The sequence below is a fragment of the Lichenostomus cassidix genome, chromosome 5, assembly GCF_008360975.1.
Source record: "Lichenostomus cassidix isolate B80296 chromosome 5, HeHo_3.0, whole genome shotgun sequence".
NCBI lineage: Eukaryota > Metazoa > Chordata > Aves > Passeriformes > Meliphagidae > Lichenostomus > Lichenostomus cassidix.
In genome coordinates this window covers 31,602,613-31,614,693 of record NC_139486.1, presented here as the reverse complement: position 1 = coordinate 31,614,693, position 12,081 = coordinate 31,602,613, and the positions used below count along the sequence as shown (strand labels likewise).

Genomic DNA, 12,081 nt, shown 5'->3' with positions numbered 1-12,081 from the left:
AGATGGATATTCTACAAAAAAGCCACCCTAAATCCAAGTCAATTTATACTAGAAGCTTAATTTTATTACTGGCATATTACTGACTACATTACATTGTAAGACTCCAGTGATTTCTCCAGTGTGTGTTGACTAACCACAAACAGCAAAGCAATTGCGGATAGTAGAGCTCAATGGGTTCAAAATTTGGATTTTGGAAACAGTATTCAAGAATTCTCTGAATTCAGGCTCTATACAAGCACATTTACCAAACCATCTGTAAACAACCAGAACAGTATATGCAATAACACAACAGAACATTAACACAACAGCAGATGAGCTAAGTAACCCCTAGTTCAATTCCCTTAGGAAAGGCATGGTTTCTGTATATTGTCAATGTCTACCCAGTTCTCAGTTATAAAAGGTATTTTCTTTTTTTTTTCTTCTTAGTGCATGGAGTTACCTTGCCACTCATTTTAGGCTTTCAGAGATGTCTGCTCAAACTCAGAATGTGTCATGACTCCTGTTATCATATCCAATTATTCTTTCAACAAAAAGAAAAGAACACTTTCATTAATTCCATTTTCTGAGAAAATCTAGATACCCTGGAGGAGTTGCAAGTAGGTTCTATGGGGCACAGAACTATGGGAAACAATAAAAAAAAATGTAAATAAAAAAACATCCATGAAGACCTGGTTGATATGAAAAATTAGGGAGATCAGATTTTCTGTTTCTTCTTGTCCAGAACGCCTCTGCTTTAGTCAAGTTGTGCACTAATTACATTCTTTCAAAAGTCATCCTCTGTTGCATTGCTGCAGAATCACCAAATTGGTTCAAATATAATAGTGACCTTATGAGCATAGACTTGAAAAGAAATTAGCCTGCAATTGTCCACTAATTTGATAATGGCCAACCAGCAATATTACCTGTAACTACATTTTAATATACGATCAAGGGTCTGCACGAGGACCTGGGAAGTCAGTGTCCTGATATTTTGTGCATAAGCATTTGGTATTCTTTATGTGGAAACAGTATACAATTGTTTTGTCTAGGACCTACTCCACTTTTGTTATTATTGTATTCTTACTTCCCTCTATTAGCATGTTGCCAATAAATTATCCTCCGCTCTCTATTTTTTTCTTGAATAACCTCAAGATATCTCTTAAATCACACAAACACACATTCAAAGACGAATGCAATCCATTACTTACCTGTAAGTGCATCTAAATATTTTCAACGAAAATAAATTTGTTGTGGAGAAAAAATGTCATAAGACATGAAAAACCCTTTAACCATCTTTAACCTAATTCTTTTGAGAAAATGGTTCTCACAGCCATTTCGGTTTCTTGCAGACCCAAAGTTCTGTCTGGAAAGTCCTCCATTTATGTGAAATCATAACTATTTCAGTACTGACTCTCACTTAGCTCCCAAAATAGCTCTAATTCTGACTATGGTGATGTAATGTTTTTAAGAGCTGAAGCAGGTACTGCTGCTTCACAGAGTGGATGTGAACCCCAATGTCATCAGCTGTTCATGTCTCCTGTGTTTAGAACAGCAGCCTCCAATTAGAGTTTCTCAGAAAAACTCAAAAATTCTCACTGGATGATGAAATTGGAGCTTTTTGAACCAAAGATCTCTATCTTCTGGCTCCACAACACAAGAAACTTTGCTTATTTTTTGCCACTTCTTTTAAATTCTGTATACATATGTACCCACAGACAAGTAAGCAATATTTGTTCTTAGTCTCTAGGCAACCCTGATAAAAAAAGTTAGAAAAATAACCACATGGACTACAAAACCCTTTTTAATCTCCTATACTGACAAATCTTAAATACGGTGCAAATTTTTAGAAATACTTATTTAGGGAACCTGAAACACAGATGGCAGAGCTGTCTGCAGAGCTGTCTGCAGAGCTGTCTGCAGAGATGTATTTAATTTTCATAGTAATAGTCATACTTTTAACTCTTTTTTTTTTTTAATATTGTTTAGAAGAAATTTGGTGTCAAGAGACAAAATTCCCCATTCAAAAAACATCCGTTGAAACTAGGGACCTGGGAGTCAGAAAGCAATTTGTCTTCCCAGAGTATTCTGAAACAGGTGGAAGACAACCTGAACAGCATCTGTTGCCATGTCAGCGCAACTTCCTAACTACTGCTCACAAAAGGAAGCACTTAGGAAGATAAGGGCATTAACCTTAGGAAGATAAGGGCGTTAACGAGCCATTTTGTGTAAGGTGAAAAGCCTGTCTAGTCCTGTTTCTTTCAAAGTTCTGCAAAGAAAATAATGGAAGTGATTAAGAAAAACAAAGAGTGCATAGAACAATACACTTCTGCATTTACATAATTCTCACCCTTCAGTTAAAAAAAAGTTTAAAAAAACTCAAATATTTTAATGTTCTTTTTACAGAAAAGTGTACTGATAAATCTTTTTGTCTGTATTAGTTCAAGGACTAAATTTATTGCTGCTTCCAGGAAAAATACTAACAAGTTGCAAAGAAAGGGACAACAACATGTTTCAGATTTGTTAACCCTCTTAATTGGTATCCAAGCATAAACACTGAATTCTTTTCAGGAGGCTATGGGAAAGATTTTTCAAGGTCTGGATCAGAATTCCCACATATAAATATCAAATTAATGAGACTAATTTTTTGTCACAATTACATCATTGCAACTCTGCTGTAACTACAATGCAAGCACAGCAAGATGTTATCATTTTTGTTTATGCCTAGCTAGTTTATGCCAAGCTCCAGCTCAGTCACTCATAATTTTTTAGTTGAGATTCTCATTACATCTCCTCTAGCAATACAAAAACACAAGGGAGGGTGGGGGTTGGGGGGGGGGGAAGCTCTTGCACATTACTCTGTTTTTTTTCTTTTTGAGACTAACTATTGTGACATTTGAGACTCTCTGAGATTATTGTGATTTTAACTGATTATGTTGAGTCTTACTTATGCCGGTAGTTAAATTTGGCCTGTAGTTAAATTTGAACTGAAAAGACCACAAGAATTAAACCTCAAGGCTCCTGTTTTTCATCAGCTCCTTTTTCTTGACAAGCTAAACCTTCACAGAATGTTAGCTATAATCACATTTCGCAAAGATAGCTCCATGCTACTTGTTTTCCTGAGGTTCATTGTGCAGGTGTCAATGTCTTCCAACTGCACCATTCCTCATTTAAATTTCTCCTGTGATAATATGTGGCTACCAGAGGAAACTTCACAAATTTCTCAGGGCATGTTAAATTTCTGGAAGTTAGCCACCAGCTATAAAAATTAGAAACTAACTTCAAAGACAGCGGAAGAATTATTACCAGATTTCTTTGGATGAGCACAAAAATACTGTGTGATTATTGCAGAGAGCTGACCCTAAGTACCTTCAATCAGCAGAGTGAATACCACTGGCTGGAAACCACCAAACCCAATCTTCCTCATAGATAACGTAAGTTATTTGTTAATCAGGGGACACATGACATTTGTTAGGCAGGAGGCTTTAGGGCTTATCTCGTTGCAAATTTATTTATTTATTTGCAAATATATTTAACTCTGACAAATGAATATGCAGATAAGATATATAAAGCTTTCTATTAACATTTGCATTTACAAGTTTTCTTGCTTTGTGCTGTAGATACCTTTATTAACTTAGTTTAATTGCTTGCTGGCAAAGATTTTAGGGGGACAGTTTTGTAACAACCAGAAAATGTATTTGCCCTCAAGTCCATTAATATTCAACAACAGATATTACAAAAATAATCCACTAGGCCAGCAAGCACTAGTAACTTATGAAGAAGTCTATCAAAGTCAAAACAAGAAAATTTCTGTCATCTCTGATTTCATGATCTCAACAGACAGAAGGATCCCTGACTTGGGATTCTATTGGATTCTCTCAGATGGATGATAAACCAATAAAATTAAAATCTGAATGTCTCCACTGCTTCTGGAATATATTCTCAGAACCCCATTAGTTTAATTAGATCTTTATCAACTATAAGTGATACATGGTTCTGCAAGATCTCAGTAACTTTGTGTTTCAATTCACTAAGTAACAATAAATATTTACTCCACCCTCCCAAACAAAAGCTTCATGATTTGACTTACTGATGTTTTCTTGTGAACAAAAACCTGTCATTCTTTGTCTGTCTTTCCCAGCCAGCTTCTGTCTGGACATTTTAAAAGACAATGAGTTAATGGAATTCATTGACCAAAGTCCAATGAATTTTAAGTAAAATACGATTGCCCATTTTTCACTAGTATGTTCCAAGGAAATGAGTGATAAACAGAGTCATAAACATAGCTGAGTCAATGAGGGATCTGCCTGAAGAATGCTTACCCTTGCAGCAAAAACAGAATGTTTACTAGTGATGATAAACATTACTGGAGATAATTATGAATACAATTTTTATCAGTTACTCTATAAGAGAAATAACTTTGCAGTATTTTTCACTCCTTATTTTACTCTTCAATTATCCTCATGTCTCCAAGTACCCTTTAAATAATATTGCTTGCAAAGCCAGCCAAAAAGTGGCTCTTGGCTCCCAGAAACACTAAGGAATTTATAAGCTGTTTTCCCTCCTATCCTTGGAGCTACTCACAGTAGAAGCCAAATCCATAAATCTGCAACTCAACACTAGGAATGACAAGATAATCTTATCAGTGTTGTCAAGGTCTAAGACAATGACCTCAGGCATAGGACATTTGACAGATGCTGAGCCACAATAGCTAATTCTACTTCAATTTCTATGAAAGCCCTTTTGGATTACTGTCTTCTTATGTGTTGCTACACTGAGATATAGTTCCAAAGACAGTGAGAATTTTCAGTCCAGACTAAAATTCAAGTCCCTACAAAGCCCCTGGTAAGCACCGCAGCTCAATCAAAGAGGTGGTAGGCAAGTCTTCAGAGATGCAGGGATTTGTTCAGATAATCCATATCCAATAATCAGTATCCAAAAGTTGAGATGCTAAAGTAACTTGCAAATATGCTCTCCAAATATCTCAGTTCTAGACACCTTTTTTTAAAATTTCTTCTCCTGAGGCTAAGAACTACCTAGGAGTCCATGTTTCATGCTATGTATTAGTCCCTCTGCTTATGGGCAGAAACATGAGATAGCAGAGCAAAATTCATTATGAAAGTCAAAGAACAAACTGCCAAATACTTGCAAACCTTGCTGAATGTACAAGACACTTCAATCCAATTGGCCAGTTTGATTTAAATGGTTCATATATTTCTACCAAAAACACAGAAGGCAAATTCTCAGTAGCATGATGAAGATGAATGTTTGGTCTCTGGCAAATGCTCTCAGACATACTGCTTCCCTTTCATGTCAAGTATGAGGAAAACCTCAGATCAATCACTGTGGAAGCAAAACAATACTTCCTTCTTGCCATGGTGTTGTCTGGAAGAGACTACAAAGTGAGTCTCAGGTTTGTGATGTGAAATCCTGGACCTGCTCCAATTAAAGGCCTATCTCCTGCTGACTCTAACAGAACCAACACGTTTTATGAGGAGCTGAGAAAGAGCTGGAGAACCTGAGAGGAAGAATGAGCCAGGCTCTCAGCCTACCTAGCAGGTGTCTACCACATGTCCTAAATGCATCTGTGGGTCCTTGCTGCTTATTGAAAAAAACATGGCACTGGCCTTCTTACCTCTGAAGAAAGTTAATTAATAGCCTGCTTGGAAAATGGTAGCTCTGTCAAGAATCATGGTCCTGATCATGATGAGAAAACATGGCTTGCCTGATCGTATAGCAGAGGAGAATCCTTCCATTGTGGCTGCAATACCTGGAAGAAAAAATGCAATTACTTGGTAATCATGTCTTGTTGGGTATACATCAAGAATAGCTCTGGATGGCTGTGACTAAGATTATTGTTACTATCAAGTACACTGAGACTGCCTTGTTCTCTTGTCTATTGTAAAGTGAATCTTCTTCTCCGATGCCTCCCTAGATCCCTTTAATGTTTCAGTAGACACAGTCTAGTTTTATTTCAGTGAAAAATATAATTGGATTTGAAAGCACAGTACTTTCTTAACTTTGAATAATAACAATTAGAGAATGGTTTGGGTTGAAAGGACCTTTTCGGACCTTTTCATCTAGCCAAACCCTCTGCCATGGGCATAATCATGGATACAGTCCTTTTTTTTTTTTAATATATTATCCCATATACTCTTGGAAGTAAATAACAAGTAAATTCTAAAGGTGGGGAGATAAGACACTAATTTACAATGGACAAGCAAAAAGGTACAGCAAAGTATGTCACTTGCTCAGAAAATGTGCAGAATTATTTCAGAAAACAGAGCAAAATTTCATTTATTTTCATGTCTTGATACATGGTTGTATAAAAATAACTGGTTTTTGGAATGCTATTTATAAATTTTAAATAAGTATAAGTAACTTAGATGTACTACAGAAGACATCTAAAAGGAAGACCAATAGCCTTAAAATGTATCTGTTTATCTTATTCCAGTCACATTGACTTATTAAGAAAGTTTTGAAGTATCTTGAAATCCCTCAGGGTTCTCCATTCATTGACAGCATTATAACTTGCCTAGAGTGCATTGTACGTCCAGGGGAGAAATCAGTGAGGACAGAAGACTATTATTTCTCACGAGAGAACATTTGTGCCTATGCCAGATTTAAAGTGAAAGAATTAATTTTGCTATTTCCAGCATTAGCAAGCAATTGTCATCTAAATAATTGTTTCTTTTCACCACAGCTTTTCATATCTAACTATTTGAGGAAAAAACATTAAGGTAGCATTTACATATGTCAATCCTTTATGGAAACAGAAACATTGTCAATTTAAAGCAATATGGCTATTTCAGTGCAAAATTGTATCTCATTTCCAAGAAAAAAGTCAGGAAAAGAGCAATTATTTTTAAAAAGAGGAAGCAAAGAGAAAGGTGTAATGATGATGGAATAATTTTCTCTGATATGAGAGAGAGGTTACATGTTCAGGAAAACAATAGCAATAAGTTCAGCAGAAGCACTGGTATATAGAGTAGAAGTGAAAAAAAAGTGTTTCCAAAAAAGGCTTGCTGCATTCACCTGTCCTGCTAGAGAGTTCTTCTATGATCCAGAGATCAATGTGTGTTAAAAACCCCTTTCTGGGCTAGGTTGCTGAGGTGATTATGTTTTGCCAGTGCAAACCTGAATTTCGAAGTTATTCTGCAAGCTAAGCAAAAATGCTATCATTGCACATATTTTTAGCATCTTTTGTCTTCCATACAAAAGGAATAATGTCAGTTGTGGATAAACAACTCTTTATCAGGCATCTGCATTGGTGAAAAAGCCATGATGTGGGCAGCCAGAATCTTTCAACTTCAAGTTCTTGAGCTGTTCTACTCATATCTTATTCCTTCATAATATCATTCTATGTGGGGTGTGAGAGAAAGACTGCATATCTGTGTCCTGTTGCAATGCTAAGGAGTCACCAAAAAATCACTTTTGCTTAATACTAGGCAATAACTTGAGTATCAGATTTGGAAAAGTAATATTATCCCTAAATTTAGCCCATCTCTTTCTCTGCTTTTCTGCAGTATTTCACAGCTGAGCCAGAAGCCATCTCCAGTTCTGAATGAGATAAGCAGCTGTCATATTTCCTTCTGTCATTCACAAGAAACAGGTGCATCCAGAACTGAAGTAGAATCTAAGTGCCAGATTTTACCTACCCTTTGGGTACATATTCATTGTAGTAAAAGTGCCACACACCGCTACTTGGCTGTGTTTATTACAGCAAGGTCTTGACACATCAAGAGCAGCCCTTCATTGTGCTAAGCCCAACCTTCCATTTGCTATGTGTGAGTCAGAATTTTATCAACCCCATTTTATTGTGATCCCTTGATGCTGCACTATTAACAGGAGTTAACAAGTAATGGAAAACTATTATGACCATTAAAGTATGCAGAGGAATAGTAGCCAACTCATGCTTATGCATATGCCAGAAACCAGAATACACATTTTTTCCAGTTCACAAACACTTGAGAAAGGAATTTTGGCCCTGGCATTCTTGGGAAAAATCAAATGCCTGAAGGACATTTGGTTCCAGCAACGGTAAAGGGTTTTTTTGGTTTGGAAAAGTGCTGGCAAAGATCTTGAAAGATGTCATTTTAAAAGTAAATAAAATCAACACATTTTATTAATGTTTTGAAAAGGACACACATTTCAGGTAACTTATTTTCAGCCAAATACTAACGCCATTTTTCTAAACTTGCTCAGGAAAACTTACTGAAGTCAATAGGAGTTTTGCTCAGTGAGGACTGCAGGATTTGTTTCTAAGAGTCATCAAAATAATGTGTTTATTACTGAAGCAGTAGCAAAATAAGCAGTTACTGTGAATCATCCAAAATACCTGTTTGCTTTAAAGACTAGACATTCAGGCAGATAATTCCATCAGATGTTTGTGGACGTGGATAGAGTGGTCTTTGGTAGACATTTGAGTAACCTACGAGAAGCATATGGGCATCTTAGAAAAAGAAGAGGCACAGAATGAATTTTTCATTTGAGGTAAGACTTGTGCTCTAACTCTAAGTGTGAGGGGATGTTAAGGACAGTGGGAAGTTTCTGCCAGGATGAAGGCAGAGTGATTTCTGGAAGGAAACATGTTTTCACCAGAAGAAAAAGGAAAAAATAAACAAGGTGGAAAAAGAAGCCAATACTTTCCACTGAAAGAAAGAAAAACTATTAAAGGGAAAGAAGAGGTAAAAGAAGAGCTGCTTTGCAGACTTGTCACTTCCTACTGCCCTTTTTATTTGATGGACTCAAAATCATGCATTTACTTTTTGCTTCTGTATTTAAAGGTTATATTAATTAGCTCTTCGTTTATTCATGTGTTTGCTTTTAAATTCTGCTTGCCTGCATGCTTCCATTGCCTTTCCTCCTATTAAAAGAGCATGTATGGAAATGGATTTCATATAGAAGAGATCTTAAAACACTTCTTTTACTTCACAACCCTCTCAGGAGATTGGGGATAAGGGTGAGTTTTAGAAGAAAACCATATTATAGCAAATAGTCCACTTTGTCTGATATTTACTGTCTGGCACCTGGCAGTTTAAAGATGCATTTGAGGAAAGCATTGAAACTCCCATTCCTTGACAACCTGCCCAGAGGAAAATGCATTTTCTAACAACACTTGTTTGTTTATCAAAGTTCTCCTTTCCTCTGATTCATTCCTTACACTGACATGTGTTAACTTTTCCTATTTGCTGAGGACCTGATTTATGATTGGGGCTGCTAGAGTTCATCATCATACAGTACAGATAGTCTGGCAATAATTTGCCCTGTTTCTTGTGTCTCTTACATCCCTTGTTTAGGAAAGCATCACAATTCTGGCCCACATGTGTTCTATTGTAAACAGACACAATTCAAAATCATTCCTTTGCCAATGCCATTTAAAATAAATACAAAAATATAAAAGATCGGAGGAAAAACAAAAGCAACTTATAGAAGTCAAAACAGCTACCAAAATTTAAAAAGCAAATAAACAAAGTATGTTTGTTGTCATAGACTCGGCACTTTAGAATCATAGAATCATAGAATATTCTAAGTTGGAAGAGACCCACAATGATCATCAAGTCCAACTCTTGAACTCCCATGTTTTTTTAAAATCTTCTGAAAAGCACCACACATTTCTTCCATAACATTGCGTGAGATCTCTTAGAGCAATCACATTTTAAATCATAAATTCAGCAAATGTGTCTGCACTTTATTTTCATGAAGAAAGATTCAACAAGTTTCATATGCAGAGTCTATAAACCTGTTTTCAGCCATTGACATCTAAATGATGCATCTGACACATTCCCAGGAGATTTAATCTGGGCAAGTATTTCTAGAGCTGAGACAAGTGCAGAAGCAAGTACAGTGAACTCAAAGCCCCTCTGCTTGAGGACCCATCTGCCTTTTAAGTAATATATTAACAGGGTGCATGCTCATTGAAGCGACCCTGATATAGAAGGTGTATCAAAATATGGAATATTTGATTCCAGACACTCTTGGTACTATCAAAGTAGTCAGCTTAGGTTACATGGGCCTTCACTGACAAATCAGTGGCACTATTTCAGTGTTTTTAAGACATACACAGTGTATTTCTTTGGAAGGCCCACTCCCATCAATACGTTGTTTTTGGAACTTTTCCTACCTGAGCTAAAATATCAATCAGAGGGAAGCACAGAAAAAAAAGTTATTGTATTTAGATAATCACCAGGCATTTGGCTAAACCCAGAGAAACAGTGTAGTTACTCAAGATTTGTGGCAACTGTGTTTATTATGGAGATATGGCCTCATACCAGTCTGTGTGCAAATATCAAGGTACAACACAGCTATCCTTGTGCATTATCTCATAGACACTTACAAAGCTCAGCTTGATGGTCTCTTTGAAAGAAAAATTTGTGTCCTGGAAAAAATTACTGTTTTCCAGTAGAGGCAGATTTCAGTGATGAATATTATAAGTGGTTCAGAAAAAGGATATAGGTCATCAGACGGTTCCTGTCTCTGGTAGCTTCCTAAAAGAAACTCTCAGGGCGGTTATATCCTGTCTAGAATTCCCTACAATTTATCCACATCAAGAAAAACAGCAGAATTTCAAGGTGGTGAATGGGATATCTTTCCATACAACAACTTTCTTTTTGATAACTATTTTATCATGACCAGTGAGAAGCATTCTCAAGCCAAATGTGGGCCTCTTCTTGAGCAAATGGAAATGTTTATTTCTTAAATGCAGGATGTAAATCAGACAGTCCTCACACTAGAAATTCCAATTGTTCTGGGACTGCAACATTCATTTGACGCTGAAGTGTTCTGTCCTTGCATCAAATCAGGCACACAAGGACACCACTTCCATTTTCCACATCCTAGTATTGTCTGTAGACTTATTGACTGCTGCAAGAAAGATATGTCACTTTGTGGAGCACTTAGACTCCTTCACTGAATTTCCTTCTCTCAAAATATATAAAAGTCTAAATAAAAGGCCAGCTGCAAATACTTGCCTCATAAAGAGTAGAAAGAGTCAGAAAAACTCAGTAGCTGCCATTACACAGAACATTTCCCAGGCAGCTCTTTCAAGAGGACAATATAAGCCTTCAAAAAGACTTAGCTTAAGTCAGAGTCAGTAGAAAATGCTGGTCAATAGAACTGGTTTCTCCACAGTGCCACTATCAGTTCTTCAATATAAAATGGATTCAAGTGGACTCAGAAGGGAAGTCAGATTTACCATAAAATGGAGGATGCTGAGTCAAGTAGTATCAATCTCATTACTATACCTTGTATTTACTGGGGGAGCTTGAGGACTGAGCACAAATACTAATTTCTTTCCAAAAGTCCAACACCAAAATAACTGAAAAGAAAAAGAAGAGTCCCTTTCTGAGAAGAGGGAGAGCATTCTCTCCTGGTCCTTCTCTGATGACAGCTTTCCATCACCTTTGTCGCAGGTGTAAGTTTTGCCATCTGGAAAAATCATCACTGCATAAATTCTGTTGTGGAGAAAAAGTTAGGGCAAATGTTTGACAGCTGTATTCCTGCTGTGAATTGTCATTATTACAATTTCAAATAATAGTTTCAAATTATTCACAAAATTATTTCTTATACAATAATAATGAAAATGTGGATTGATTTTGAACCAAGCCTGAGGAATAATAGCCTATCATTATTAAATGCAATCTGTGGTCCTTGAAGACCACTGGATATGTAGATGACTGGGTTATTTGAATGAATGAATGGAAGATTGATATTAAGTGTATTCAATATTCATAATTTCAAATCAGTGAAAATTTGCTTTAAATTTACTTTAGTTGCAACATTACTGATGATATTTCAAGTAGCAGAAATTTCAATGCAAAGGGAGCAAAAAAATTTAATTTCAAATGTAAGCTAGAGAACTATAATATTACTCAGTTACTTCTAGAATATGAGCTAAGCTACCATATCCAAATTCAGATGAGGATTTATAAGTCCAGCATCTGAGAATTTTAAATCAAGCCTTTTGGGAATGGTATGTCTGAAAGATTTGGGTCAGTCATTACATAATGATCCGAATGAGGGTTTTTAAATATTTTCACCAAAAAAACCTAACCAAACGAAAAAAACCCGACCGCAAGAAAACCCTACAATTTTGGGGCCCAGTTA

General features: G+C 36.3%; 1 long non-coding RNA gene across 1 annotated transcript in view; it reads right to left on the bottom strand.

Annotated features, from left to right (window-relative positions):
- Positions 1-11,316, bottom strand: part of LOC146436268 (uncharacterized) — a 58,597-nt gene extending 47,281 nt beyond the window's left edge. Inside the window, exons 1-3 of the long non-coding RNA XR_014852602.1 lie at positions 11,220-11,316; positions 7,012-7,138; positions 5,612-5,737 (exon numbers count right to left, since the gene is read on the bottom strand). This is a non-coding gene — a long non-coding RNA (uncharacterized LOC146436268). The remainder of the gene's footprint in view (positions 1-5,611; positions 5,738-7,011; positions 7,139-11,219) is intronic.
- Positions 11,317-12,081: the final 765 nt, after the last annotated feature.